At 39.9% G+C, this 22,660-nt stretch overlaps 1 protein-coding gene across 2 annotated transcripts in view; it reads right to left on the bottom strand.

Moving 5' to 3' along the window:
- Positions 1-22,660, bottom strand: part of LOC106085913 (uncharacterized) — an 81,006-nt gene that overhangs the window by 56,011 nt on the left and 2,335 nt on the right. Inside the window, exon 1 of one of the 2 annotated variants that reach the window (XM_013250399.2) lies at positions 5,589-5,818. The exons of the other annotated variant lie outside the window; for it this stretch is intronic. The gene's annotated coding sequence lies outside the window, so the exon portion shown is untranslated. Of the gene's footprint in view, positions 1-5,588; positions 5,819-22,660 lie in introns of those variants that run through there. 2 annotated transcript variants of the gene reach the window in all.

Genomic DNA, 22,660 nt, shown 5'->3' with positions numbered 1-22,660 from the left:
AGGAGCGTCCTTTTAAAAGCCGAGTCCAAACGTCGTACTGCAGTGCGATACCTCTTTTTGTGGATAAATATTTACATGGCAGCCGTACCAAAGGGTGCAGTACCTCAGAAAAGTCGCCAACGTCAGAAGGGGATAACCACTGCTGAAAATTTTTCTCATGTTCTCGCCGGGATTCGAACCCATGCGTTCAGCGTTATAGGCAGACATGCTAACCTCTGCGCTACGGTGGCCTCGGGCGGTATAATGGAGACGATAAAAGAAAACCTTAAAAGGAATGGGAGCGGTTTCAGATCGGATTCCGGAGACGACATTTGATGTCGAAAGTGTGCCACTGCTGCCAGTGGCACAGTCTTGGATTAACGGAACTCTGATATTGCCATCTTTAAGATCATGCTATACAGATGGATCAAAGCTAAAGAACAAAGTGTTCCTTGGGGTCAGGGACAGAGATATGTTTTCCTTCGGGCGGCGGTCCGGGCGATTGCGGAATGCGTGCGTTAGTGTGGTGTTAACACGATGACTTCGAGTGTGTACATCTTAACAGACAATAAACTGGCCTTCGGGGCAATAGCAATCAGGACGATAAGGCCACGAACAGTCTTGAAGTATAGGAAGGATACTAACAGCTTCTCTGAGGATGGCGGAATCCACATTGTTTAGTTGCCTGGCCATAACGGAGTGAAAGAGCAGATGATTTGGCAACGAAGTTCAGAGGACTGTCGTCAATAAACTTGGTTAACCCCAATAAACTTGGTAGGCGACGAACGCTTGTTACACTCTGGTTGCGGTCGGTAGGACGACCAAAAACCCTTTACGGAGATCCGTATAGGATTTGGTATCATAACGGGACACATAGGACTACGAGCTCACTTATGCAAAATCGGGGCGGCAAGTGTGTGCAGGCATATGTGGAAGATGGTGCGACGTTAGAGCACCGGCACTTAGGGGGGGACACAATACCAGACATGAACCAACTTAGGTGCATGGTATGGAAAAAAATTAGGTATAAAATTTCTTTTTTGATGTTACATTTTACGTCTTTAGAGCGCACAACAAACTGATTTATTTATACGCCCATTAGAGTGTCCCAAAATGCAAAACATATTTTTTTGAAACGTTTGCCCTCCATTTTTTTTTTTTTCCTTTTGATCCCAATAGGCAAAATACCAAATACGAGGGTTGCCTTATATATATCGGGATTGGACAACCCTTGTATTGCAATCTGTCAACTGACAGGTCTATCATAAAGCTTGACATTTTTGACGTTATGCGTACTCAGAACGTTTTGACATACGAACGCTATTGTGTTGTTTACAGTAACTTAAAAAATTCATCTCGCCCAAAAAATGGAATTCAATCGTGCGATTATTTTCTACAACTTTCGACATGGATTAACTCTTCAACAGTGCATTGATGAAATTAATTCATTTTGTGACGATGAACCTTCATCCAGGACCAGTGTTTATCGATGGTATGGTGAATTCAACCGAGGTCGTAGTCCACTCCAACACGAATTTCGTGAAGGTTCTTCCAAATCAGTTGCTGTTCCAAAAACCATTGATGCTATGCACTAACTGATATTACAAGATCGTCATGTGACCTATCGTGAGATTGAGACAATCTTAGACATTAGTGGGACCAGCATACATTCAATATTGCATGAACATTTGACCGCCAAAAAAATTTGTTCGCGTTGAATACCACACAGTTTTTCCATCGCTCAAAAAAAGTCTCGTGTCGATTGGTCGAAAGAAATGCTCCAAAAATACTAAACAACTGCATTTTTGAGCTCGCAAAACATACAATTGATAAGTCATCCGCCGTGTAGTTCGACTTGGCACCGAATGACCTCTTTTTATTCCCCTACATAAAAAATAAATTGAGAGGTCAACGTTTTTCGACACCTGAAGAAGCGGTTGATGTGTTCAGAATGCATATTTTGGAGATACCTCAATCAGAACGGCAAAAGTGCTTCGACAATTGGTTGAAACGCATGCAAAAGTGTATGTATATGTATATGTAAAAAGTGTTTTTGTGTTCTCTAAGCCCGAAATATAAAAGGCTACCCTCGTATTTTGGGGATCGGTAAACGCTACCCCGTTCCTCCAAGACGTCCAAAGTTGGATGTAGTGCTTTCTAAGAAATCCAGTTGAATATTTTAGGCTCAAGTACGAAATTGGTAAACTAAGTAAACATTCAGGTAAAACTTACCCTGCAGCACAACTGTGGCTGTGATAAAATGTGTAGCTCGACTCAGAAATTATTGCTGACTCAGCTATAGCATGTCCGTCTGTCCACATATCTTTTCTGTGCTGATAGTCCATCTGTCGTTTTTATACCCACCACCGAAGAATGGGGGTATATTCATTTTGTCATTCCGTCGAAATATCCATTTCCGACCATATAAGGTATATATTGGGTTGCCCAAAAAGTAATTGCGGATTTTTCATATAGTCGGCGCTGACAAATTTTTTCCCAGCTTGTGACTCTGTAATTGCATTCTTTCTTCTGTCAGTTATCAGCTGTTACTTTTAGCTTGCTTTTGAAAAAAGTGTAAAAAAAGTATATTTGATTAAAGTTCATTCTAGGTTTTATTAAAAATGCATTTACTTTCTTTTAAAAAATCCGCAATTACTTTTTGGGCAACCCAATATATTATTGATCAGCGTAAAAATCTAAGACGATCTAGACATGTCCATAAAAGCCACATTTATTATCCGATTTTGCTGAAATTCGGGACAGTGAGTTGTGTTAGGCCCTTCGACATCATTCGTTAATTTGTCCCTGATCGGTTCAGATTTGGATATAGATGCCATATGGACCGATCTCTCGGTTTTAGGTTTTGAGGCCATAAAAGGCACATTTATTGTACGATATCGCTGAAATTTGAGATAGTGAGTTGTCTTAGACCCTTCAATGTCTTTCTTCAATTTGGCCCTGATCGGTTCAGATTTGGATATAGCTGCCATATAGACCGATCTCTTGGTTTTACGTTTTGGGGCCATAAAAGGCGCATTTATTGTCCGAAATCGCAGAAATTTGGGACAGCGAGTTACCTTAGGCTCTTCGACGTCCTTCCTCAATTTGGCCCAGATCGGTTCAGATTTGGATATAGCTGCCATATAGACCGATCTCTTGGTTTTACGTTTTGGGGCATAAAAGGCGCATTTATTGTCCGAAATCGCAGAAATTTTGGACAGCGAGTTGCCTTAGGCTCTTCGACGTCCTTCCTCAATTTGGCCCAGATTGGTCCAGATTTGAATATAGCTGCCATATAGACCGATCTCTCGATTTAAGGTTTTGGGCCCATAAAATGCGCATTTATTGCCCGATTTCGCCGAAATTTGGGAAAATGCGTTGTGTTAGACTCTTCAACATTTTTCTGCAACTTTACCAAAATCGGTCCGGATTTGGATATAGCTGCCATGTAGACCGATATCTCGTATTAAAGTCTTGGCCCCATAAAAAACGCATTCATAATCCGATTTCACAGAAATTTGACACACTGACTTATATTATGCTTATCGACATCCGTGTCGTATATGGTTCAAATCGGTTTATTTTTAGATATAGCTACAATTGAACAATATCTTGTACTTATTAGTATTTGGTCCAAATCGGAACATATTTCGATATAACTGCTATGGGACATAACGTATGCAATTTTCACCGGATTTTGATGAAAGGTGGTTTACATGGTGGTGAATACCCACTACCTCGGGTATATATGTAAGCCGAACTTAACGCCTTTTTACTTGTTTTTTTTTTGTAACTAAGGTGGAGATTACACTTGTTATCCAATCATCACGAAAATTTGCATATATCACTTGTTTTAGCCCTTAAACAAATGCTATCAATTTTGGTAAAAACCGGTTCAGATTTAGATATTTAAAATTCCCCCGATATACCATTATAAGGGCCTAGTTATTACAATTTTCAACGGAAATTTTTTATGAAATGTTGTATTACTCATTTGAAAGTCTCTGCTAAATTTTATCAAAATGGGTTTAGATTTGGATACAGTTTCCATTATAGTTTTCAACCTACAGAAACTACAGCCCAATAATTCAACTTTGGCTACATCTGAACCGATTTTCACCAAAATTAACAGCATTTCGTGATGATTGGATAATAAATGACACCTGTACCTTGATGACAAAACCTTGATGATTCGCGCTCAGACGGACATAGCTAGATCGAACTAAGAAGTTATTCTGAGACGATCGATACACTATTATCTTCCAAAGTAGTGGTTCTAGATATAACTTGTGTTTAGATAACAATAAGTGTCATATAAATGATTACTGTGGGCTCAAATGAAATGCTGAGACGTAAAATCCTCCAAAGGCTCAAATTAAATTCAAAGACGTAAAATCTTCCAATGGATCCCAAAAAATTATTTTTTCCAATTTTGAATGCCGTTGTAGCACTTGTTATAGTTGACCGATCGTCCTGATATATCGTATTTCACTTATTAGGACCAAAAGGAAAAATAAATAAGGGTATGCGTTTCTCTATTTGCAAAAAAAATGTCTCCCTTATAGCATGAGACGGTATAATGCCCACAGTGGCAAGGGGCGGAATGTTATAGATAAGGTTGAAAAGGGGGTATATCCGCACCCCCTTTTCAACCTTATCTAACCATCTCATATATACATGCAAATTTGTCCATGAACATTCCACTAAGGAACTGGGGAAAACTTCTCACATATCACTGAGTGCTGTTCGATTCAAATTTTAATCTCAATGATAAGCGGCCTCCTTTTTATAGCCGAGTCCGAACGGCGCCGCCGTGCGACATTTCTTTGGGGAGAAGTTTTAGCATCGCATAGCACCTCACAAAAGTCGCCAGCATTAAGAGGGGAAAACCACCGCAGAAAATTTTTTCTGATGGTCTCGCCAGGATTCGAACCCAGGCGTTCAGCGTCATAGGCGGACATGCTAACCTCTGCGCTACGGTGGCCTCCTTCTTAATGAAAGGTACTGTACCAGTGTTCCTGATAGAACCGATTGAAACTGCGACCTGCAGACAAGCCTAAAGTTTCGCGGGACTTGTTAATTGTAAATAATTTTACTCTAATAAGTAAATCATAAAATATATATGTATGTATATATATCCCTGATAATAGAAGTTACATAGACTTCTATAACATATTGAGAAGGTAACACGACAACTATAGTGTGTATCAAGCGGAGATCCTTCATTCAAGGAAGTTTGTTATTCAAAACAGCAAAAACGTTTGCTCAAACAACGGTTTTTGTTTGCTGAAAAAGAGAAAGCAGACATTACTGCTGTTTCAGCAAGCATAGTGCTGCTTTTTTAGTAAACATTTCGTACTGCTATTTCAGTTAACAAAACCTGCTGTTTTTATTTCAAAAATCGGCCAAAATATTGAAAAAAAAAATCTGCTGAAATGAAAAAAAATTTTCTTTTTATTTAATGCTACTAATTATGTTGACCTTTTACTACCTGTCATTTGTTATGATTACTTTGGGCATTTTTCCAAAGGGAGTCGCCCTACTGACCATGACAAATTATGTTGGAAGGGAATATTTTAAAATGTAAAATATTACTGAATGGAAATTACCTGATCAATAGATCCTCGAACAAATAGCAATGCTGCCATTGGTATACAAGTGGCGAAAAGTCTCTCGTCAATTTTATTGCTCTGATAATGTCCATACTGCCGTGGCTACTGGCCTTATAGCTCACTTTCGCTTATATCTTCATTATATCAAAAAAGGAATGTAAACAGCCACATAGTCGCACATCCAATTGCCTACTGGCCTTCCTTAAATCTGGCTGTGCCAACATTTTTTCTGATATTTTGCCTTAACCACCCTCAACTGTTGAAGATTTCTCAACGAAATGGCTGAACAGCTCAAAATTCACCTGTTCTGGGTGTCGGCCTACAGAGATATCCCAGGGAATTGTAGAGCAGACGAGCATGCCTGACTTGGAACTATATTACACATTCCAGGGTAACTGGAATCTGTGGGTATGCATCCAGCGACATGTACATAAAAATAAAAATCGGTTTCAATCACGAAATTAATTAATGCAATTAATTTTTTAATTGTAACTGCCACAATCACGAAAATGATAATATAAATCACGGTTTTGGAAAGAGGAGATTGAAAATTTTTTCAATTAAAAATATTGCATATTCAATTAAAAAATTATTGAAAATTTTTGAAGTTTCCAATTAATTTTTTAATTGATACAATTACACATTTAATATATATTATTGGATTTTTAAAATATCCAATCAATATTTCATATTAATACAATTAAAGATTTAATTGAAAATATTCAAATTTTATATTAAAATACTTGCGGAAATCATGCTGTATAGGTCGCACCCTAGATTTCGATGCAACATAATTCATATATTTAAAAAAACGGGAACACGAATTTGAGGGTTATATTTGGGTTCATGATCACTCCTTAGAAACAAAACCCCTTAGGGGGTTTTTCCAAAAATTCAGAGGAAAATATTGTTTTCCGATTTATAAAAGCAAGAAAATCGAGGCAGTAACTTTATGAATATGTTATAATTAGATCGATGCTAAAGAAGCCGTTATCCCATGTATACGCACATTTTGATCATTAATATGCTTAGAATTGCGTCAAGAAATTTGAAAAGGTAGTCGAAAGACTGTTTTATCTTCCATATATCGAAAGTACTTATCAAAATTTTGAGTGGCTAGACTTTTTTAAAAATGGACGGTCATAACAGTGCTGTTGGGTCTAAAAAAGCTTACGATTCCATTCAAAAAATGATTTAATGAACGGCAGTTATATACCTTTTCCACCGATTTAGACCATACTTGTTACAATTGTTGGAAGTCATACCAAAACGACATATGCAAAATATCAACTAAATTGGATAAGACTAGCGCCCTGTAGAAGTTCAAGAAGTCTTATCGGGAGATCGGTTTATATGGCGGCTATATTAAGTTATACACTGATTTAGACCATACTTGGCACAGTTGTTGTAAGTTATTATTCAATGATATGTGCAAAATTTCCGAAAAATCCCATAAGAATTGCGCACTCTAGATGCTCAAGAAGTCAAGACTCAAGATAGGTATATATGGCAGTTATATCAAAACATGGACCAATTTGGTCCATTTACAATCCCAACCGACCTACACTAATAAGAAGTAGTTGCGCATATGCCGGACAATCTTTCCCAAGGACACCATATACAATTATATTGGGTTGCCCAAAAAGTAATTGCGGATTTTTTATATAGTCGGCGTTGACAAATTTGTTCACAGCTTGTTACTCTGTAATTGCATTCTTTCTTCTGTCAGTTATCAGCTGTTACTTTTAGCTTGCTTTAGAAAAAAGTGTTAAAAAAAGTATATTTGATTAAAGTTCATTCTAAGTTTTATCAAAAATGCATTTACTTTCTTTTAAAAAATCCGCAATTACTTTTTGGGCAACCCAATATAATCCCCTTTTTCGCCACATTAATCAACGCAAGATTCTACAGTGTTCTAGCTTCACACTATAGCAATGGAGGGTATACAAGTATATCAATTTAAATGACTCCCTAAATTATGTGCATATTTTAATTCGAATGTCTGTATGTCGGCTGAAATTTTAAAGAAATAAATTTTAATACGTCATTTGGTCAGTTTTAATGGTGTGTAAATCATTTTGACTCCCATCTATTTATTATCCAACTGTTTAGAATCGAAATACATGTTCTTCGACATATCTTTAAACCAACTTATGCCCCTCTCGAAGAAGACCTTAATTCAATGATACTTTCAAGAGTCGCACCCCTGCGATATGAAAGTGAAGTCACTTTTTTGGCTTTTGCTGCAATTAAATGATATCATTTTTAAGCAATAATTCAAATGAGGTAATAAAAAAATGAAGTAATTTACAACTAGCGAATCACATACATACATATGCACATGTTTCAATAGCAAAATGTTACATTTAGTGCTGATGCAATTTTTATTGGCTACACGAACACTGCTCATTGCAATCAAGTTGCACTTGCAACAATTAATCAACATACAATGACATTGCAAGACTTGGAAATTATTTAAAAAAAAAAAAAGCAAACGAAAAATTATGCTGCACCGCCCTGGTGGAAATCAATGAATCGTGATGAAGCTTTCCACCAGCTTCCTCATCCATTCTGACAACATGACCTAACCAACGCAACCGTTGTATTTTGATGCGAGTAACTACGCTATTGTCGTCATACAGCTCATGGTTCATACGTCGCCTATATTCTCCATTAACGCAAACTGGTCCATATATTCTACGAAGAATCTTTCTCTCGAATGCTCCAAGCTTTCACAAGTACCATGCTTCAGAACCATATAACAGCACGGGTAGTATCAGTGTCTTGTATAGTGTAATCTTCGTCTGTCGAGAGGTAGCCTTGTTTCTAAAGTGCTTACTTAGTCCAAATTAGCATCTGTTTGCCAGTATTATTCTTCGCTTTATTTCAAAACTGGTGTCATTCGTTTCGGTTACGACGGTGCCTAGGTAGATAAAGTTACTGACTATCTCGAAGTTGTGGTTCCCAACTTTCTCCATTTTCTTTATCTGCTCGGTTGTACGGAGCGTTTTGTGAGTTGATACCATCCATTTCTGTCTTATCTCCATTTACTGCCAGACCCATTTTCACTGCCTATCTTTTGATTCTTTCAAAGGCAGCAGTTACTACTTCTGGTGACCGACCTATGATGTCGATGTCGTCGGCATAGGCGAGTAGCATTTGTTCTCTTAAGATTAGTGTGCCATATCTATTCATATCTGCATCTCCTATAATCTTCTCCAGCAGGATATTAAACAGATCACACGATAGGCTGTCTCCTTGTCTGAAAACTCGTTTGACATTGAACTGTACGGAGAGATTCTTTCCTATTCTTACTGAGGACCGCGTATCAGCAAGTGTCATCCTGCAGAGTCTTATTAATTTTGCAGGGATACCAAACTCAGACATGGCTTGAAATACCTTTGAATATAAAGGGGTATCGAAAACGGCTTTGTAGTCAACAAAGAGATGGTAGGTGTTGATTTGCCTTCTCGGGGCTTTTCCAGGATTTGGCGCAGTGTGAATATCTGGTCCAGGGTGAATTTACCAGATCTAAAACCGCATTGATAGGGCCCAATTTTCTCATTGACTTTAGGTTTTATCCTTTCATACAGTACGCTCGAGAGTATCTTGTATGCGATGGGGAGGAGACTTATTCCTCTGTAGTTGGCACATTCCGACTTGTCTCCTTTCTTGTGTACGGGACATAGTAAGCTAAGGTTCCAATCATCGGGTATGCGTTCTTCTAGCCAGATTGCACAGATAAGCTTATGTATACGGTCTCAAATATTTCAGCAGGTAACCCGTCGGCTCCCGCTGCCTTGTTGTTATTTAGTCGGGTCACTGCTACCTGGACCTCATTTTGACTATACCATCATTATTGATTGGTTCTTCAGTACCTTCTTCGCCGCCTACGTCGGACACTAGCAGTTGGGTAAAATGTTCTTCCATATCCTCAGCATGTTATCTGTGTCAGTTACCAGATTTCCTTCTTTGTCTCTGCAGGAGGATGTGCCTGCACCGATGGCTTTCATCGGTTTGATGTTTAATGCTTTGGTAAAATTTCCGTACTTTATTCTGACTCCTGAACATCCCAATTTCCTCAACCTCACGTCTTTCCATTTCCTTTTCCTTTCTGCGGAATAGACGTTTCTCCTCTCTCCTTTTCTCCCGATACCTCTCTTTCATCTGGTGCGTTGCTACTGATTGCAGGGTTGCTCTATATGCCGCATTCTTGGCTTCAGTAGCATCTTGACACTCTTGGTCGTACCATGGGTTACTTGAAGGAGGCTTCAACCCATTACTGCACGTTATCTCGTGGAGGATAAACTTTCCGACTGTTAAACCAAAAATGTCTTTCTTCCCTATCTTCGCATTAAAATCTCCCAGAACGATTTTAATATCATGGGCGGAACAGCGGTCATATTCTCTCTCCAGGCGCTTGTAGAAAATATCCTTGGTCTGCTCGTCTTTGTCTTCCGTCGGGGCATGCGCACAAATAAGGCTGATGTTGAAGAATTTGGCTTTTATGCGGATTGTGGCTAGCCTCTCATCCACCGGTGAAAGGCTGGAGACAAGGTGTTTCAGTCTCGGACTAACCACAAATCCACAACCAAATTCATGCCTCGTGTTATGGCAGCTATAGTATAGTTCGTCACTGTTTGGTGTTGTAGTGACGTCATTCCCAGTCCATCGCACTTCCTGTAAGGCGGTTATATCTGCCTTGTACTTCTCTAATACATCCGCCAGCGCGTATACTGCACCTTTTCTACAAAGAGTGCGGACATTCCAGGTGCAGATCAGCAAATCATGGTCCTTTTTTCGTTTGCGTGGGCCCTCAACGTTTGGGGGGGTCCGTTTTTACTATTCCTTTGTTTCTCATAGTTTTCCGGGGGCGGGTTACTGGCCCAGCGCCCCAACCGAATGGGTTTTGTGGGATTGCACATGTATCCATCGTTGTGACGAGCCGCTTGCTCCAAGATCCGACGCTCGCCTCCAGCCGCCCCTAACCTGGGAACAGACGCTGATGTTGGCCATCGGTTATTTGAAGGCGCCAATAACTTGCCTCGTCATCTCGAGTATCATTGGCACTCAGTATTTAATTAAGAGCCAGTGCCACCTGACTCCTCACTGAGACCCTCCATTCGAAAATCGCAGACTGCCCGCGGCCGCATTTGCAGCTACTCCGCATAAAAACGGAGCTTTCCACCATCCGCAACCTGTGGACGCGCTCGATAGCTTACTAATAGCTAAGCTTCCCGTGGTAACGATGGACACCACACAAGTCGGAGCTCAAAGTTCCAGCCTGTGTGGTGCTCATAGTTACCCCTTGTCGGCCGGGGTAAGGGGTAAATATATTTTCCTTTGATGGTGTGTAAACCGCAATTTGAGGATAAGTCATATTAGTATATATATCTCGATCTTCTGTTTATGACATCCCGAGGTATCGGTGAGCGTTTATATATATTTTCGATCATTTGTCACAAAGAGTCCGAACAAATCGGCTTGAAATTTCGCGTATGCTATTTATTGATGTAGAGTTTGGATGGGATAGGCTTGGTTATAATGGCAGTCTTAAATCAGACTCACTAAGACAATTTTTGTCCATTGTGATGTTCAAGTACAGGCAGACCAAAGCCTCTGGTCGGAATGTAACTCACGAGCCCCGCACTGATTAACCGAGGTCGCCTACTCAACTACCCACGCACTACTCGCTTATTCGATAATTCGACTTTGCATTCTGAGCCCCAATTATTATCAAATTGTTTGAAATGTGCTATATAAAATACACCAATGCCCTCCAACACCGACACTAGATCGTGTCCGGATAGTTCCATAAATAAATATCATCCCAATATGAACCGAACGTCCGTTTGATCTCTCCAATTAACAATGGTTTTTGGGTGTTGAATTTAAAAAAATTTAAATCCTCACGGGAATTCTCAGAATGGCAATCGGAAGATTGTAAAAAGGATAAAAAATGCGGGAATTTCCGGGAAGGGATTTCGCAATGAAAATTCTTAAAAAATCCTTCTCGTGCCCGATCGGTGACCTAAAGATTATCTCCTTCCTTTTTTTAATCTTTTTTATTGCGACTGAGTTAGATTAGGTTAGGTTGAAATGAGGTAAGTAATCGGCTTGTTGTGCGCTCTAAATACTAAAAAAAGTAACCTTGAAAAAGAAAATCTAAGTCAGGAACTCCGTTCTACTTACAATATCCTTAATTGTTTTCCATGCCACTCCCCTAAGTTGGTTCATGTCTGGTATTGTGGCCCCACCTAAGTGCGGGTATCTGTTAGACGCGAAAACCGGACAATGACATAGGAAATGCTCCAAATTCTCATCATCTTCCCCGCATGCCCTACACATGCTGTCACTTGCCGGTTAAGTGAGCTCATAGTCCTATGTGTCCCATTATGATACTGAGAGCTATACTCCCCATAGGATTTTCGTCGTCCTACCGACCGTTTCACCGTACCATTGAGTAGCGTGCGCATCGTCACCCACGTCTTTAACTCGGACTGCGTCGACCCGAAAGGCTTCGGTTTAACCAAGTTTATTGACTGCAGTTCTCTGACCTTCACTAACCAAATTGTCTGATTTCTCATTCCCAGTTACTCCGCTTTGGCCCTGCACCCAAGCGATGCCCAAAAATGCTCCAAATTCTCATCATCTTCCCCGCATGCCCTACACATGCTGTCACTTGCCGCTTAAGTGAGCTCGTAGCCCTATGTGTCCCATTATGATACCGAGAGCTATACTGACCTCCTTCTTACTTCCTTTCAGTAATAACCTCGTCTTCTCACGATATGGATCTCCCCATAAGATTTTCGCCGTCCTACCGACCGTTTCGCCGTTCCAGTGGGTTGCGTGCGCATCGTCGCCCACGCCTTTAACTCGGACTGCGTCGACCCGAAAGGCTTCGGGTTAAGCAAGTTTATTGACGGCAGCTCTCTGAACTTCACTAACCAAATTGTCTGCTTTCTCATTCCCAGTTACTCTGCTATGGCCCTGCACCCAAACGATGCGGATCGTGTCATCCTCAGAGAAGACCTTAATCTCCTTCTTACTGGTTGTTATTCCTGTTTGTTATAGCCGTTGTGGCCTATTGTTCCTTAACATGTTCATACTCGACGTCCTCGCCTTAACACCACACTACCTAACACATTCCGTGATCGCCCGGATCTCCTCCTGCAGGACCGTATTATGGTCAGGCTGAGTTAGACCTATTTAGAAATTGTACACAAGACAATGTTGTAGGCTTTGCTATGCAAATTTACCCATGAGCATTCCATTAAGGAATTGGGTCAAACTTCTCACGTACCAATCAGTGCTGTCCGATTCAAGTTTAATCTCAATGACAAGGGACCTCGAAGGGCGACACCTTTTTGTGGAGAAGTTTTTAGATGGCTGTCATACCAAATTGTACAGTACCTCACAAATGTCGCCAGCATTAGGAGGGAAAAACTCCCGCTGAAAATATTTATGATATTGTAGCCAGAATTCGAACCCAGGCGTTCAGCGTCATAGGCTGACATGCTAACCTCTGCGCTACGGTATAGGCTTTACATTAATTAATTAATATAAAGAAACGTTTTTGGTGAGCATATAATCGGCTTGTTGTGCGCTCTAAATCTAAAAAGTACCCCTAAGTTTAATTCCGGTATCATATCTGCATCCAGGTAATGGTGCCTGTTGTCAGAAAAGCCGGGTATTGTCATAGGAAATGTTCCACAGTGGGATAGAATTGAACACAAGTATATACCCTCCACCATGGATTGCATTTGTCGAATTCTTTTCCCAGCATATTCCTAGGCAAAAAAAGGATAAAAGAAAAGATTTGCTCTGCTATTAGAGCGATATCAAGATATGGTCCGGTTTGGACCACAATTAAATTAATCCGAATAAGATTTGCGCTCTTTGGGGGCTCAAGAAGTAAAATAGAGAGGTCAATTTATATGGGAGCTGTATGGGGCTATAAACCGATTCAGACCATAATAAATACGTATGTTGATGGTCACGAGAGGATCCGTCGTACAAAATTTCAGGCAAATCGGACAATAATTGCGACCTCTAGAGGCTCAAAAAGTCAAGATCCCAGATCGGTTTATATGGCAGCTATATAAGGTTATGGACCGATTTGAATCTAATTTAACACAGTTGTTGGGAGTCATTGCAAAACACGTCGTGCAAAATTTCAGTTCCAATCGGATAAGAATTGCGCCTCTAGAGGCTCAAGAAGTCAAGACCCAAGATCGGTTTATATGACAGCTATATCAGGTTATGGACCGCTTTGAACCATACTTGGCACAGTTGTTGGAAATCATAAGGAAACACGTCGTGCAATATTTCATTTCAATCGGATAAGACTTGCGCCCTCTAGAGGCTCAAGAAGTCAAGATCCAAGATCGGCAGCTATATCATAACATGGACCGTTATGGCCCATTTACAATCCCAACCGACCTACACTAATAAAAAGTATTTGTGCAAAATTTCAAGCGGTCAGCTTTACTCCTTCGGAAGTTAGCGTGCTTTCGACAGACAGACGGACGGACGGACAGACGAACATGGCTAGATCGACATAAAATGTCACGACGATCAAGAACATATATACTTTATGGGGTCTCAGACGAATATTTCGAGTAGTTACAAACAGAATGACAAAATTAGTACACCCCCATCCTATTGTAGAGGGTATAAAAATATGCCATTTGAGAACGGATGGAGATATCGCTTTAAAATGGTTAAAACTGAGGTATTATCGAGATCATGTGCAAAATTTCAAGGCCCTAGGCGTTCCGTGCGCCTTTCTGCAGGGCTCTAAAGTTGATCACCTCGGCATTTCTAAAAATTGTTCGGGCTGCCAAATAAATAATGAAATAGGGTAGGGAAATATACAAAGATATATTCTTTCCATGAAACTGCTTGCTTTGAGCATATGTTATGTGTGACGTTAAATAAACTCTCGCGTCAAGATAAAATAATTTACGCAAAGAAATTAAGTCACAAAATTTCGCAATTTATTAAATGAAACTGTTAAGTAATTAGACAGTGGATTAAAAATTTTATGAGCCCTTAATAAATAAAGTTTTGTGAAACGGGTGCGCAATTTATTGCGTGCTTTTTACGACTCTTACTGGCATTTGCGTACACACACACCCAGCGCACCCAAAATGTGTAACGAGACAGACAAAATGTCTACAGTAATGCCAATTCGTGACCGGCAATAGCCAATGTTATTTTTCCGAGGAACGACTCCAACGACTCACTCAAGAGGTGGTAATGAATGTGGAGTTTGAGGTTTGTAAAAGCTGCTCGAATTAAGGCAATAAAGTAAATGATAAAATGTTGGAAAGCCGATAGAAGAATACCAAAGATTAAAGTATGGGTTTTTGGCACAATTGTCCTTAGAGACAACGCAATTTAGGTTTTCATCTTTCTTTTTTTTTATTTTTTTATGTTATTTCCTGCATGGAAGGTATCAATAAATTTAGGTTAGGTTACGTTGAAAAACGGGAGCGGATATTAATCGGTCCCATGTCACTATGGACATATATCTAAGCCATTAATCGGCTTGTTGTAGGCTCTAAATACTAAAATGTTACCTCAAAAATGTAAATTTAAGTTAGGAATTCCAAGCTACTAGCAAAATCCCTAATTTTATTTTCCATACCAATCCCCTAAGTTGGTTCATGTCTGGTATTGTGTCCCCACATAAGTACCGGCGTATTTTAACCGCGAAAGCCGTCAATGACATAGGAAATGCTCCAACGTCTCATCATCTTCCCCACATGCCCTACACATGCTATCACTTGCCGCACTGATTTTCCTATAGCACCGTTATGATACCTATAGCTATACTTCCTTCTTACTTCCTTTCAGTAACAGCCTCGTCCTCTCATGATCCGGATCACCTCATAGGATTTTTGCCGTCCTACCGACTGTTTAGCTGTTCCACAATGTTGCATGCGCATTCGTCGCCCACTCCCTTAACTCGGACTGGGTCGACCCGAAAGGCTTCGGGTTAACCAAGTTTATTGACGGCAGTCCTCTGGCCTTCACTGACAAATCGTCTGCCCTTTCATTCTCCCTTACTCCGTTATGGCCGGTCACCCTAACGATGCCGATTTTCCCATCCTCAGCGAAGGCGTTAATCTCCTTCTTACACTGCAAGACTGTTCATGACCTTAACGTCCTGGTTGTTATTGCCCTTATGGCAATGTTACTGTCGGTAAACACCACTTCACGCATTCCGTGATCGCCCGGATCCTCGCCTGCAGAACCGTATTATGGTCAGGCAGTCCAAAATAGATCTCAGTCCCTGGGTTCTCAATGTAAACCCCCAGACCCAGTCTGCCCTCTAGCTTTGATCCATCCGTGTAACATGATCTTCCAGATGGCAATACTAGGGTTCTGTCAATCCAAGACTGCGCCGATGGCAGCAGTGCCTCGCACTCGACTTCAAGGTTCATCTCAGGTACCCGATCGGAAACCTCTTCCCTCGATTATACCGCGATGGTATGAGCTGCTCGTACCCTCAATCCATTCGCCCATCGCAGTAACTGCCTCACACTTAATCCGTATGTCAATGGGTCGGATATCTAGAATAGTCTCCAGTGCCCTAGTGGGCGTGGTTCTCATGGCTCCGCCTTGGCCAAGACAACATATTCTCTGAACCTGTTGTATGATCCTTATGGTGCACTTTTTCTGCATAGCAGTCCACCAAACTACAGAGGCGTAAGTAAGTATTGGTCTAATCATGCTCCTATAGAGCCAGTGGACTATCCTCGGATTCAGACCCCATTTCGAGCCTACGGCCCATCTATATAGCACCCAACATATGTAAGCCTTCTCAGTACGCTCCTGAATGTGACACTTCCAATTCAGTTTCCTGTCCAAGATCACACCTAAGTATTTAACCTTGTTAGACATCAAAATCGTCGTATTGAGGAAACGTGGTGCATTAAATTGGCACACCTTCGTCTTCCTCGTGAACAGGCATATTTCAGTCTTCTCTTGGTTAACATTGAGACCTCTGGGTCTAGCCCAGTCATATGCCACAATGAAGACATTTTCGGCCCTTCTGCATAGCTCCTTCGGATCCTTACCGCTTAGAAGTATTATAAAAGCAGCATCAGTAATAGGTCATTTATGATGGTCACCCATACTATTGGTGATAAAATGCCCCCCTGTGAGGTGGCCTGTGCCACTTTGTCCCTTATATTTATGCCATGGGACACACAATTTATCCACCTTTTATATGGTTTATCCAGTCTCTAAGCAGCCGGCCCACCCGCTACTGGTCTAAGGATTGGATCAGAGTGTAGCTCCACACATTGTTAAAAGCCCCCTCGATGTCAATGTATACCGCCACCGACCTTCCCTTGACATAGGAATGCTGTTTGTATTTGAGCAGTTCGCTGCATGTCCTACTCTTTATCATGGCGTTCACAATACGTAGAAAGGACGTAAGGCTTATGGGTCTGTAGGCCTTTGGTGTATAAACACCGTCCTTGCCTCCTGCCAGGCTTTCGGAGTATATGCAAGTCCCAGGAACGCTGTGAAAATTTTGCCGCAGACAAGTTTTACAATACTGAATATCTTTCACATTTCGCCAGCATTATGGAGAGAGAAACACCATTAAAAATTGTTTCTAATGATCTCGCCTGGATTCGAATCACGATAACTTCTGAGGATATGTATTCAATGCAACCAACGATATATGTATATTTTATACATTGTTTAAGCAAATTTGACATTTGTCAACTTTTTGAAGTTTTCGGAGTTTAACATAGTTTTTTTTATATTTTATTGTTAAAAATCTGAATTTATTTCAAGTTCAATATTTGGTTAAATGACGCAATTATATCCAATTTTTTTTTTCTCATCCCGCTAGACAAGAAGCACGTACTTTAAATATGCAAATGAATATCTTATACCACCATGTTTTCCTCGTTTTTTCTCTTTGAAGCAATTCACATTTCAGAAACAAACTCTCCATTAGCTCTCTTTTTGTTTGTTTTGCTAACTAAAAATGGCATAAATTATTTGTGTATCCTCCCAGCTATGTCCTTTGCAGCCAGTATTTAGTTGCTAGATATGGCATACTGACAAACATACACACAAGCATAACAGCAATTGTGGTACTTGTACATATCTTACATGTGTAGATGCCATCACGTACTAAGTTTTCTTTTTGTTTATCGTTCATTATAACAAATTGCGCAGTGCAATAGCCATACATCATTCCTGGAATACCCTCTCACCACAGAGATTTCTATCACATCCAGCCAAATCAGGTAAACAATGTCTTGTGTCATTGTCTCACTTACTCCACTTTCGTCTAACTGCACAGCGAATAAGAACGATCTGTCCCCATAGCAAAATCGTGACACATTCTCTGACATGTTGTCAATGTTTTAGCAAATCCTTGCCGCCACGCATACACGAGTGCTACTCCCCCACACACACACACTCGTTAGTCCTTGAATTAGGCGACCTTGCTAATCTGACAAACGGAAACCAAGAGAAACAATACTCGCACAAGAAAAGAACTGTGTTAACCATAAGCATATGACCCAATATCTTATGGCTAAAATACGAGTGTATACCAAAGGAAATCTATCAACGTAATAATTTGGTGAATTATGATTTTGTGTGGGAAAAAAGGATTTCATTTGAAAGGCTAATAAATTTGTGCTATTTTATTATCCATGACCTTGTTTAAATCATCGATGTTTGCCCAAGGAGTGTATGCCAATGATAAGAAAATGCTATTCATAGCTATGACACAATTCAGGAGGCATACGAGAATGTCTTCTCATTTCATACTCCTAGATGATCAGATTAAGTTAAAGTTTTAGTTAACAATTAACCAAAAGAATATAACCCCTGAGTGTCTACTTTTCCTTCAATTGTTTATTGACTACCGTCATAACAGAACAAAATCTTCTTATTACAGAACATGAGAATTTTTTATACCCTCCATATACTAATTTCGACATTCCATTTGTAACACATCGAAATATTGATCTGAGACCCAATATGTATATTTTTGATTGTCTTGAAATTTTAAGCACGCTCAATTTCGAAAGAATAAAGCTAGGCTCTTAAAATTTTGCACGAATACTTCCTATTAGTCCGAATCAGTTGGGATTGTAAATCAGCCAATGTTTTGATATAGCTGACATATAAAACAAGTAAAAGTGTGCCAAGTTCGGCCGGGCCGAATCTTATATACCCTCCACCATGGATCGCATTTGTCGAGCTCTTGCCGCGGTATCTCTTTTTAGGCAAACAAAAGATAGAAGAAAAGAATTGCTATGTTATTGGAAGAATATCAAGTTATGGTTCATTTCGGAACATAATTGAACTGAGTATTAGTAAGTAATTAACTGAAATCTAGTAAGAATTGTGCACTTTAGGGGCTGAAAATGTAAATTAGGGAGATCGGTTTATAGGGGAGCTGTATTAGGCTATAAACCGATTCATACCATATTCGACAAGTATGTTATGTTAAAGGTCACGTGAGAAGCCGTTGTACAAAATTTCAGCCAAATCGGATAATACTTGCGCCCTTTAGAGGCTCAAGAAGTCAAGATCCCATATCGGTTTATATGGCAGCTATATCAGGTTATGGACCATTTGAACTATTCTTAACACAGTTGTTGGAAGTCATAACAAAACACGTCGTGCAAAATTTCAGCCAAATCGGATAGGAATTGCGCACTCTAGACGCTCAAGAAGTCAAGACCCCAGATAAGTTTATATGATAGCTATATTAGGTTTTGGAACGATTCGAATGATTCTTAGCACAGTTGTTGAAATTCATAACAAAACACCTCATGCAAAATTTCAGCCAAATCGGATAATAATTGCTTCCTCTAGAGGCTCAAGAAATCAAGACTACAGATCGGTTTATATGGCAGCTATATCAGGTTATGGACCGATTTGAACTATTCTTAACACAGTTGTTGGAAGTCATAACAAAACACGTCGAGCAAAATTTGTGAGAGGATTTCAACCATACTCAGCACAGTTGTTGAAAGTCATAATAAAACCTCTCATGCAAAATTTCAGCCAAATCGGATAGGAATTGCGCACTCTAAAGAAGTCAAGACCCCAGATAGGTTTATATGACAGCTATATCAGGTTTTGGACCGATTCGAACGATTTTTAGAACAGTTGTTGAAATTCATAACAAAACACCTCATGCAAAATTTCAGCCAAATCGGATAATAATTGCTTCCTCTAGAGGCTCAGGAAGTCAAGATGCCATATCGGTTTATTCGGCAGCTATATCAGGTTATGGACCGATTTGAACTATTCTTAACACAGTTGTTGGAAGTCATAACAAAACACGTCGTGCAAAATTTCAACCAAATCGGATAGGAATTGCGCACTCTAGACGCTCAAGAAGTCAAGACCCCCGATAGGTTCATATGACAGCTATATCAGGTTATGCACCGATTGCAACCATACTCAGCACAGTTATTGAAAGTCATAATAAAACCTCTGATGCAAAATTTCAGCCAAATCGGATAAGAATTGTGTCCTCAAGCGGATCAAGAAGTCAAGATCCCAGATCGGTTCATATGGCAGCTATATCAAAATGTGGACCGATATTGCCCATTTACAATCCCAACCGACCTACACTAATAAGAAGTATTTGTGCAAAATTCCAAGCGGCTAGCTTTACTCCTTCTAAAGTTAGCGTGCTTTCGACAGACGGAATTAAAATGTCATGACGATCAAGAATATACATACTTTATGGGGTATTAGACGAATATTTCGAGGAGTTACAAACAGAATGACGAAATTAGTACACCTCCATCCCATGGTGGAGGGTATAAAAACGATCCTGGAACTTTACTTCTTGAGCCTCTAGAGGGCGCAAATCTTCTCCGGTTTGGCTGATATTTTCAACCAGGTGTTTTATTTTGACTTCAAATAACAGTGCCAAGTGATCATTACCCTGGGACCTGGTAATTCAAATTGTTTGAATCTTATTGGTGCTTCTCAACAAAGCGGTATTAACGCAGCTTTACCTCATGATTTTGCGTCTTTATAAGGTTCCTGGACGATGCATGATATTTCACTGCAATTTTTGCTACCATTGTAACGAATCTCGCTTACCATATATAATGCCATATATTTCCATTAGAACCCACACCGCCTTAGAGAAATTCCACATTTTATTGAAATTTACTTTACTTACTTTATTTGGCCACCGGAGGCCATACAATTTGAATCGCATAGCACTCAATGATATGTGGGAAGTTTGCCCCAGTTCCTTAGTGGAATTTTAATGGGCAAATTTGAATTTGCTTTATTTGGCCATGACAGTACATTTGTCCCGTTAGCCGAAAAAGCTTTCCAAGCGCTTCGTTCTTCTGCGCTCCTTCTACAAACTCTGAAACCAAGTTTCGAGATGTCTTTCATCACCTGATCTCTCCATCGGAGTTTTGATCTTCCCGGTTTGCGTGTACCACAGTGATCACCTTCAAAACACTTCTTCGCTGGAACTTCTTGACTCTTACTGACAACTTGACCTAGACAACCGTTGTATTTTGATACGCATCCGTTGTATTTTGATATGTTTAACTATATTAACATTGCATACTGGTCCATAAATTTTGCAAAGAATCTTTCTCTCAAACACTCCAAGCGTTGCCTCGTCTGTTTTCACAAATACCCATGCCTCGGATAGTATCTAGATAGTAGATAGTATCAGTGTCCTGTATAGTGCTATTTTCGTCTGTCGAGAGGTGGTCTTATTTGTGGGAGTTGATACCATCCATTTTGTCTTATCTCCATTTACTACCAGACCCACTTTCACTAATTCTCTTTCAGTTCTTTCAAAGGATGCAGTTACTGCTTCTAGTGACCGACCCATCATATACATGCTGTCCGCATATGTTTTCTTGTGAATAGTGTGTCTTATCTATTCAGATCTGAATCTCTTATAATCTTCCCCAGCAGGACTTTAAAGAGATCACACGATTGGATTTCTCCTTGTCTGAAACCTCGTTTGATATTTAATGGTACGGAGTAATTCTTTCCTATTCTTACTGAGGAACGTGTATCAGCAAGTGTCATCCCGCGGAGTGTTAAAATTGGTTCATAAGTTGATATAGCTGCCATATAAACCAATCTGTGATCTTGAGTGTCTCGAAGAAGCAATTCTTATCCGATTCGGCTGAAATTTTGCACGAGGTGTTTTGTTATGATTTCCAATAACTGTGCCAAATACAGTCCAAATCGGTCCAAAACCTGATATAGCCGCCATATAAGCCAATATGGGATCTTGACTTCTTGAGCGTCTAGAGGGCGCAATTATTATCCGAATTGGCTGAAATTTTGTACAACACCTTCTCCCAAGACCTTCAAATATGGTCTGAATCAGTCTATAGCCTTCTTTGCTGAGCATTTGAAATCCAGAACGATGAAGTTTTCTTTTTCTGACGGCTTTTATGATTATATGTTTAATTTTAATTTTTTGTTTGTTGGTTGGAATTTTGATTTAATTTAGTTGGAAAGATAGATAAAGAGTGTGAGATGGACCAAATCGGTCCATAGCCTGATATAGCCGCCATATAAACTGATCTGGAATCTTGACTTCTAGTGGGCGCAATTATCATCCGAATTGGCTGAAATTTTGTACAACAGCACCTCCCAAGACCTTCAAATATGATCTGAATCGGTCTATAGCCTAATACAGCTCCCCTATAAACCGATCTCCCTAATTTACTTCTGGAGCCCCTAACGGGCGCAATTCGTATTCGATTTGGCTGAAATTTTATAAAATGACTTCTACTGGTCTCCAACATTCAATTCAATTATGATCTGAATCGGACAATAACTTGATATAGCTCGAATAGCATAAAAATTATTTTTTATTATCATTTGTTTGCCTAAAAAAGACAAATGTGATCCTTGGTGGAGGGTATATAAATTTTGGCCCGGCCGAACTTACCACGATCACACTTGTTTTTACCTGCGATCATTTGCATATATTTATTTCGTCATTTCGTTTGTAACAAGTCGAAATATGCGTTTCAGACCCCCTAGTCGCATGAAATTTTGCACAA

This window comes from Stomoxys calcitrans, chromosome 2 (genome assembly GCF_963082655.1).
Source record: "Stomoxys calcitrans chromosome 2, idStoCalc2.1, whole genome shotgun sequence".
Taxonomy (NCBI): Eukaryota; Metazoa; Arthropoda; class Insecta; order Diptera; family Muscidae; genus Stomoxys; species Stomoxys calcitrans.
The sequence above is the reverse complement of the archived record's forward strand: the minus strand, read 5'-3'. Positions and strand labels throughout refer to the sequence as shown.